Source organism: Camelus bactrianus, chromosome 6, assembly GCF_048773025.1.
Source record: "Camelus bactrianus isolate YW-2024 breed Bactrian camel chromosome 6, ASM4877302v1, whole genome shotgun sequence".
Taxonomy (NCBI): domain Eukaryota; kingdom Metazoa; phylum Chordata; class Mammalia; order Artiodactyla; family Camelidae; genus Camelus; species Camelus bactrianus.
Window position 1 is genome coordinate 18,081,048 of NC_133544.1, and position 10,135 is coordinate 18,091,182.

General features: G+C 36.3%; 1 pseudogene; it reads left to right on the plus strand.

The window, feature by feature from the left end:
- Positions 1-4,662, plus strand: part of LOC105069690 (large ribosomal subunit protein eL20 pseudogene) — a 30,474-nt pseudogene extending 25,812 nt beyond the window's left edge.
- The last annotated feature ends 5,473 nt before the right edge of the window (positions 4,663-10,135 follow it).

Here is a 10,135-nt window from a genome sequence, read left to right on the forward strand (position 1 = left end):
GGTGGGGGGAGGAGAAGGTAGGGGGCGCTCTTCAGTGTAAATGTCTGCACTGGAGGAGTCAGAGGGAGTATCGCCAGCTAGTGTGGAGGAGCAAGAGACTGTGACCAAGCCGACCATGGCTCTCAGAGGACCTCCCAGAAGTGGCACGTTACTCCTTCTCACATTTCATCATCGGTAAAGCAAGTTTTGAGGCCAACCCTGTTCTCAGTGGGGATCCTCTCTGGCAATTACAGAATACAATTTACTGCATACTTTGTCAGTCTTATGTCTCTATTTTCCATCTTATTTGCCAGCTTTACTGTTGCTTTTCCTATTGGCCACTAAGTACTTCCATTTCAATATTATCCTTGAACCCCAACCAGTCGTTATGTCAGAATCAGAATTCATCATCAACCTTGCAAAGACAGCCTGTTTCCCACTTCCACATATTCGGTAATTTCAGAATAATTTTAAACTCCATCACCTTCCATGCAATCACTCTATAAACTCTACTGATGATGTCATTGAAATTCTTCCCATACTTGCACCCTGACTTTTATTTTCCCCCATTTCTTTAGTTCAGGCCTCCCATCCAGTCTGCTACAGTAGAGTATACACATATAATATAGATACAATATTGTAGCTTGTCTGCTAGTAGTATGCAATGCAGTCAGTTGGAATGAGTTTTGACTGCTCCCTTCCTTTGCTCAGAAGCATTTAGTGCTTCTATCACCTAAAAAAATTTGATCTAAACTCCTTAATCTAGCATTTAACACTTTCCATGGGATACTAGCACCAACCTATGTTTTATTATTTCGATATATTCATACTCTGTACTATAGAGAACTCCTCTGAATACAAAACACAATTTGTATTTTTCATATTCTTATATTTCACCCTTTAGTTCAAAAATAATTTATAAAATTTTTATATATTTTATAGAGAGTTCTGTACATAGTAGGTTCTCTACGCATGTTCAGGAAGGAGAAGGAAATGAAAAGGATTCCCTTTTTATATGAGCATTACCAGTTGTCTGGCACTTTGCAAAATATTTTCAAATCATTACTTCATTTATGTTTTACTTCAATTTTATGGGGTGTTAATTATCATCATTTTATGCATGAAGAAAAACATGGCTTAGCAAGATTAAGCCGATGGACCGGAATCCAAACATATGTCTATAGATTCAAAGCCAGTCTACACCTTTCTGTTTAATATTTGGAACTGTTTGGGATGCACATTAGGTTAGTGGGTCTTCAACTTCGTGGATCCAGAACTCTTTCTTGGATCTGGGGATTCTCTAGGTATAGAGCATACTAATTCTATCAGGTTGGGTGGATTTCCCTTGAATAAAAATAGTTTTGGAACAAATAGGTTATTGGTTCTCAAACTCCTTGCCTACCCTGGGTCCAGGTAAGCCTGCAAATACACTGTTTCCCAATTTATGTCATGATGTTTGGCATCAAATACGATGACAATCTTTCAAAATTATGGCATTTTGAAATCTGCTATTTCTGTTCTACATTTGTAAGAATCCCCAGATACTAAAGATTATCCAAACTGAATAATACATACATATATAAAATAATCAAGTGAAAATTCCTCATATTGCTTAATAATAGAATGGACACAAAATATCATAATAATGGAATATGGAAACAATATGGAAATAACATATAATAATGGAAACAATATACAGAAATAGATTATACTGAGATACATTGCTACACATCAATTAAAAAAAAAAACTAAGGGGTTTACCCTCTTTCTTTCTTTAAGCTATTTATTATATTTATTAGTTGCATTTCAAAATATACAAAGAATAATTAAAATTCACCAGTGGTCCACCATTTTTTATCCCTCAGCTGCTACAGATAAATTTCCACTTAAAAAAGCCAGAGTCATATAAGGTATCAAGGAAATTTTTTTTTTTCCTGTTTGGATTATTCTGGGAAGGAAGATTAGGGTGAGAGAAACATAAAGCCAAATCTGTTCAAATTGATCCAGAAATATACAAAATACCAAACACAAAAGATCAAGAAAATTCTTTTCCTAGAATATATATGGCTGGTTAATTCATAAATTAGTTATCTCTTAAAGCTTTGGTGATTTTATTAGGCTATATCCACTGAGGAAGTTTAAACATTTCTACTTGCTTTGTGTATTTAAGAAATCAGGGCCCACTCAGCTGCATTTAAAAAAAAAAAAATCTTATCAAGGTCCTTTTATCATTGGTAATCAATAATCCCAAAGATCTAGGCCTCTATCCAAAGATAATGAAAAAAACATAATTACAATCTTCTATTTGAGAATCCTTTACCTATGACTGAGAGACTATTTAGGCATAAGTCACTTCTTAAATTGTGTTGGGGAGGAAAAAATTTTCTTCTACCCTTCTAGGTTTTCTGGTTGATCCAAAGATTAAATTGACATGAGACAGATTAACAGGAGGAAATCAAACAAAAGTTTACTATTATGTACACATGGGAGAGATGCAGGAAAACTGAGTAACTCACCAAAATGCCTGAAACCCTCTCCTTAAATATCATTTCCAGCTAAAGACAAAGGAGCGGGTAATGGTTTGGGACCTCGAAGGGGAAGAAGGCAATTGACTTGGAGATGGAAAAGCAAATGTTTGGTAAACACACGTTTGCTGGGCCACGCAGAGAGACGAGACGCAGAGAGGAATCTTAGACTTCGCTCGGGCCCCCCCACCTAGTTCATACCCTCACTGTCTGTGGTGATGACTCCCTTTCTGGATCACATTTCTTACGTACATCCTTCAGGCAGTTAGCGGGAAGGTCAAGGTTTCTTCTTAAGTCTTTTGAGCCTGGATTGTTTTCAGCTCAAATCAGTCCCCATGCCCAAGAGACATTTTGGGGTGGCAAATTTTGTTCCCCTACAATTGTAATGACAAAGCTTTAGAATCTCCTTCTAAGTCAAGAAAACAAACTTATGACTTATTGAGGAAAATTAATGCTTAGTACGTACCTGAAATTTACAAAAGGTCAGTCCTCATTATTGTCATTTGCAATAATACTTAAACAGAATAAAAGACACACATTGCAACTAGGATTCTCTATTAATAAAATAGCCTGTGCACGGCAGCTCCTAACCGGCGCAGACTTCTTTATGTGTTCAATGCCTAAAAGGCCTACAGCAGAAAGAACAGGTGGCAACAGGAATTATTTTAACAGCAGTAGAGAGAAACCAAGGGAAAACCAGACCCATCTGAAGAGTGAACTATTAGTATAAAATTAGGCCTTCCTTAGTTTTATGGCTATAATATCTCTTCTTAAAGTTTCACTACCCCTCAGGAATAATTAGAATGCTTTTAACTTAATTTTAAAGCCCGCACATACTATGGCACCTCATGGCTTCTTAACTCCCTATTCTAGTGCATCAGCTCACAAGCAGGTTACATAAAGGATACTTCCCTCCACCTTGGGTATGGAGGAGATCTTGGTAGGGAACAAAGGGAGCTGCTCTTTTTTGAGTTTTGTCTACGTGAAGTTTTATTTTCTAAGTTAACAAAAATGGAAATAAAAATACATCTGATTGTTTCCAGCAAAACGATCAGTGACGTAGTTTCCTAGAGTGAATTCAAAATATACGTAAACGGTAATATTTCATTTATTGAGCAGTTCTCCAAGTATTCTATTCTCTTAAGTATATAATGAGTATATTTATTACTGGAAATCAGAGACAGAAAAAAAAAATAAGAGAATTCCATCATGCAGAGAGTTGTGATTTGGGTATAAAATTCCTCTGGCTCTGTGTAAGCATCAAAACCAAATTATAAAGATGACATTGAAAGATATCATTTTTACTTTCTCTTATTAGTTACCTGTGAGACATTCTACATCAGCCCGAAAAAGCCTTGATGGATCAACTTGTCAGTAGATGTAATAAAGCCATTTTAACACCAGTCACCTTGGCAAGAGGAATCTGGAATCAGGAAATTTACTGAGCCTTTTCGTGGGTGGCGGCAAGTGCGGATAGAGCGCTCTGAAGGCTTCGGGCACGCTGCGAGAGTACAAGGTGGCGGGGCGCTGCCCGCCCACCCCCAAATGCCGCTCACCGCCTCTCTATCGCATGCGCATCTTTGCACCTAATCACGTTGTTGCCAAATCCCGATTCTGGTGCTGTGTCTCAGCTGAAAAAAGTGAAGTCGTCCGGGGAGATGGTCTACTGTGGACAGGTGTTCGAGGAATCTCCCCTGCGGGTGAAGAACTTGGGCATCTGGCTGCGCTCTGACTCCCGCAGCGGCACCCACAACATGAACCGGCAGTACCGGGACCTGACCACAGTAGGCGCCGTCACTCAGTGCTACCGAGACCTGGGTGCCTGGCGCCGCGCCCGGGCCCACACCGCCCAGATCATGAAGCTGGAGGAGATCGCGGCCAGCAAGTGCCGCCGACCAGCGGTCAAGCAGTTCCACGACTCCAAGATCCAGTTCCCGCTGCCCCACCAGGTCCTGCGTCGCCAGCACAAGCCACACTTCACCACCAAGAGGCCCAACACCTTCTTTTAGATGCAGGGCCTTCCTGTTCCCCTTCTGCCCAAATAAACTCTTTGGGGAAAACAAAACAAAACAAAACAAAACAAAAAAAAAGGAAAAGAAAATTTACTGAGAATTGTAATTGTAAAGTAGTTTCCAATGTGTGCTGCTCAGAACTTTCACCAACATTAAAATAACTTACTTTCTTAATAAAGAGAGAGTGAGGATTTAAGAGAGGGATACAGACAAAGACAGAGAAGAAGAGACAAAAAGAACCCACAGAGAGGCCAAGAAATGTGTGTGTGTAAAATATACGTGGACCCCACACCTGTATAAATACGTGAGATTCTATGAAGTCAAAATTCTCTTCAACCTTGACCCAAAGAAAAAGAAAATTACTTTAGCAACTATCACCCAAGTGCACAAGGAATCCTCTTATAAATAGATCCTTTGTGAATTGTATTAATCACCATGTATGAAACCTTTCAGTCTGAAAGGTAAATTTCAAGGTGTTGAAGCAGCTTCAGTATGAACGGTGTTGCTTTTGGAGGAAAGCTGTCAGTTCTTTCATGGGTGCTATCAAGTAGGAGTTGTCAATATGAATAAGAGACAACAGGGACACTTATAAGAGGGAGTGTGAGGGTAAATGTTTGACGAGGGAACTTGGGGTTAAATTGCTGGGAACTCTTTCTTTTTTTTTTTTAATTAGAAATTCCATCTAGCAGTTTCTAGCCCCCAGGGATTCTGAGGCCAAATCTAGAGGAATGTGTTTACAGAGCGACTGAAATCTGTAGGGTCAGGACCACAGAAACATCAATAAGTAAAAAACAGTTTGACTTCAAATGAGTGTCATTAATCGTGTTTTAAAAGTTAACATCATTGGAGAATTTCTCACCTTCAAAGTTTTCCTCTGCCTTCCTACTTTGCTGGTTAAAGAGTGGTTAACACATAGCTGAAAAAGCCAACTGTGTTAGAACCCTGGATGGCCGCACTTCTTAATGGGGAAGAAGGTGTTTGGCCGGCGTGTGGAATGTGCCAGTCGGACCAGCTCACGCTACCTAGATGAAGCCAGTGGAGCCATCTCAGTTCATAACTTTCACACCACTCTCTGTTTTTCTTTGGGTTCCCTTAATTCAAAGCCTGTGATCCTTGGAAATGGTTTTGTTTTCCCATGGTCTTAGTTGGGCTTCCTAGAGAGCAGGGCTTGGCAACAACTCTCTTTCCCAGCCTCACTTGAACTCTCAACAACAGACCCCCTTGTAATGAGTCCGGCTCAGGGGTAGGATTAGGATATTCGTCCAAGAGGCCTGGCCTATCTCAGCCTCACACCCTCGGATTCTGAAAAGAGGCAAATGTGTTCAGGAGTTTTAGAGAGAAGGTAAAACCTTTTTATTCTCCTGTTGACCCTCAGGCCCAGAGCCCGGAGACAGAATGGTAACTTTTCAACACTTGCATCTTTATGGTCGCACTTGAAGATTCTAGGTTCATCTTTCCATCAGTTCAAACTGGTCAAGGTAACAACTGTTGTTGTTCATTTGAGTTGCTCTAACAAAATGTCACAGATTGGGTGCTTATAAAAAACAGAAATTTCTCTCCCACAGTTCTGGGGGCTCGAAGTCCAATACCAGAGTGCGAGCATGGTTGGGTGGGTGCCCTCTTCTAGGTCATAGACTTCTAGCTGTGTCCTCACACAGCAGAAGGGGGAGGAGTGACTCTGGAGTCCCTTTTACAAAGGCACTAATTCCATCCATGAGGGTAATACCCTCATGAGTTAAGAACGTCCCAAAGGCCCCACCTCCTAATAACACCACCTTTAGGGGTTAGGATTCAACATCAGTTTTACAGGAACACATTCAGACCATGTCAACAGCACTCCATGTTCAAAGCTGTGTCTGATATGGTAACTGAAAAAGTAAACAATCACCAATCAGATGGCCAACCTGAAAACTGTCTAGCGAATTTCACATCAAACAATATTTTCTAAACAAAAGGGTATAGGTGATGGCATGAATTATTAGCTTCTACAGTGATAACAGATTTCCCTGAGCAGACTGGGAACATACCATGACAAGCCACACAAGAGAAGACCAAATACATCATCAACCCGTAATCTCTCCAGAGAGGTTCATGACGTCATAATTACCCACATGCAGAGTGCACTGCACAACTTCATGCTATTGGTCACCCCAGAAATCCATGAGCTTGACCTGAGAACACTCAAATGATGTCAGTACCAATATATACATTTCCATCAGAGCGGAGGTGAAAACTGATTTGTTTGGCTGTTTTTTACTGGGAACACTATTTTTCCTCACTTTGGTTTTCATCACTGAAATGACAAGTGTTAATGATGATTCTATGGTGCATAATTGCAATTCTGTATAACCAGTAAAATATCAAATTCGTCTCAGTGCAATTTTAGAGAAAAATATTTTATTTGTTCTCAAAATGTTTGCTTTGAAATTTGAAAAATAATGTTTGAAATTCTAGCTAGGCCCATGAGTATGATATGAGAATATTTAAAGAGTTTAGGATTTGCAAATATTAACCACTATATATAAAAACAGCTAAAAAAACAAATTTCTTCTGTATAGCACAGGGAACTATATTCAATATCTTGTAATAACTTTTAATGAAAAATAATATGAAAACAAATACATATATACACACACACACACATGACTGGGACATTATGCTCTAGACCAGAAACTGACACATTGTAACTGACTATACTTCAATAAAAAACAAACAAAAATTCAAAACAAACAAACAAAAAGAAAGACAATGCATAGAATAGAAGATAGTCAAGAATTAGTTCTACTCTACTACTTGATAATAAATACATAATCCAAATCAGCTTTGTGTGTACATATATTCTCTTTTAATCAGAGTATCTACTCTATGAGTTTACCAATGCCATACCAATGAATACATACTGGCTGATTCTTTGGGAAAATGACCCATAGTATCAATGAAATTAGCAATAATCTCCATGTATATGATCATGTGTAGATGAAATATATATTAAATTTCTCCTCAGGAAGTTATTCTAGTATCACAATATTTAATTTTATACTTTTATTTCCAAACTATAAAATAGGGAAGAATTCCACGCATTTCTCTAAATATTTTACTTAGAAACTAATGTCACTAAGTCACAGAGTGACCATAGCTAATACCTATATGTCTCTTCTTTTTACATTTCATGAAATTTGATTTGTGTGCTTCTTATATAATATACATATGTTAAGTAGTTGAATTAAATACATAGAATGAATAAGATTTCAACAATTCACTTGGTTGAAATTGTTTGCACAAGTGTTCGTGGGGAAGGTTGTATGTGTGTAGACAAGTACATTGTTTTGCTATACAATATCAGAAGAGACTCTCAATGATTACTGTTATTCCTAATAGGCATTTTCATTTTAATAGATCTTATGACAAGCTGTTGCTGCCAGATGCCTGATTTGGGATCCTGACCTAAAAAATGAATGCTGATTTATTTTTAAGTTGAAGTATAGTCAGTTTACAATGTTGTGTCAGTTTCTGGTGTACACAGGGTGAAGCATGAATGCTGATTTTTAAGAGCAAAACTTAATAGCTAAAAACACACGAACCTTTTTTTTATAAACTTTTTTTAACTTTCTTTTTCACTTTACTATTGTTTGTAGTTTACTGCCTCAAAAGTATTGGCATTGGCATAAAATGTTAAATCACATATAAGACAAATATTAAATGTGTACATAATTAGGTAATGTGGATGAATTGTGTGTCATTAAATTAGGACTAAAGAGTTGTTAAAACTGAATGTTAACCTTTGTTTTAAATTTCCTGTCAGCCAAGTTAAAAATAGAAAACACATGGGGTAAAATGACAATGATAACATTTAAAATATATTAAAGATATATCTACATATATGCTTTAAATGGCAAAATCCTCCCCATAAGCATTATTTAATTCCCAGATTAAAATTAAAAACATGTTTTTCTGATCATCAAGTCTATTTCTGTTCTAAATTCAAGAAGGAAATTGTTTTGTATCATTTCATGTATTATTGAATGAACTATTAAAAACCACAAAAATTTATAGAAGATATAGATACCACTCTTTATCAGATTAGCTTTCAATTATTATGGCATAAATTTAAGCCTAAATGAAAACTTTAATGCCTAAACTTGTATAAATTTTTGTTCAAGCTAACTGATAAACTTTTAATACAAAAGGCACAACAACAAAGTAGAAAAGATTTTTAGCTTCACAGTAAAAAGACATGTTTCACTTCGAGTTCTGCAGTTTACTGCCCATTTGATTTTTCACTATCATTTATACTGTGTAAATTTGTTTGTAAGAAATGGTATAATAATCAATGGACATTTCAAGAATATATGATAATGTATGTAAACTACATGACAAAGAATGCATTCAATTTATGTGAATGATACATTCTCCCTAATTAAGGAGTCAATATTTTGATATAGTAATAAGAGCACCTTGAACTTGTAATTTATAATTTAAGGACTTTTATGTGCATTATTTAATTTGTGAATTTTAGAAGTATTCTAAGACATGATTATTTCCATTTTTATCCATCTTTATTGAGATATAATTCATATACAATAATGTTTACTCATTTAAAGTGTAAAATTTGGATGAAATTTTTTGAATAATACCAATATCATCAAGGTACAGAAAATTTCCATCACCCTAAAAACTTCCCTTGAGTCCCTCTGTAGTCAGCCTTCTCCTAGGGCTCCTCGTCCCAGGCAACCACTGAAATACTTCAGTAAGTGTACTTTTGCAGTTTCTAATTATGTATGGTGTTAGGTAAAAGTAGAGAGCTTCTTTGTCTTTTTAAAAATTCTTACCGATTTTCAATTGTTCTAGCATCATTTGTTGAAAGGACTATGTCTTCTCATTTAATTACTTGGGGATTTAATTGAAAATCAATTATCTCTATATGAGTAGGTCTACTGTATTCTGCTTACATGAGCTATATGTCTATCTGTATGCTAACACTACACAATCTGATTTACTATAGTTTCATAGCAAACCTTGAAATCAGGTAGTATGCTTTCTTATATTTTCCCTTTTTTAAATAGTTTTGGGCTTTTTAGACCTATGTCATTAGTTATTTTAGAATCAACATGTGAATTTCTTGAAAATAAAAGTCATTATAATTTTGATTTAGATTACATTGCATCTATATATCAATTTGAAGAGAACTGCAGTATTAATAACACGGGATGTATCGATTCATAAACACTGTACATCTCTGCATTTGTTAAGGTCTTCTTTAGTTTCCCTTTGTAATGCACTAAATTTTCAGTATCTTGTATACCATTTATTAAAGTATTTCTTATATATATATTTTGCTATTTTAAATGAAATTGCAGTTTTATTTAATGTTCTACTTGCTTCTTGTTCACACACACACAATTGATTTTCGTACCTTGTACTTTTACTCTATAATCTTATTAAATTAATGTATTAATTCTAGTAGGGTTTTTTTTTTTTTAAGTTCTTTAGGATTTTATATAAACAATATATACTAATCATGTTTGCTAGATTCTGAATTTGATGCTTTGACATCCAGAACCTCACTGACCTGGGAGAGACTGCCTCTGCCAGTGTTAGCAGATTCTAAAGAGAGCCAAT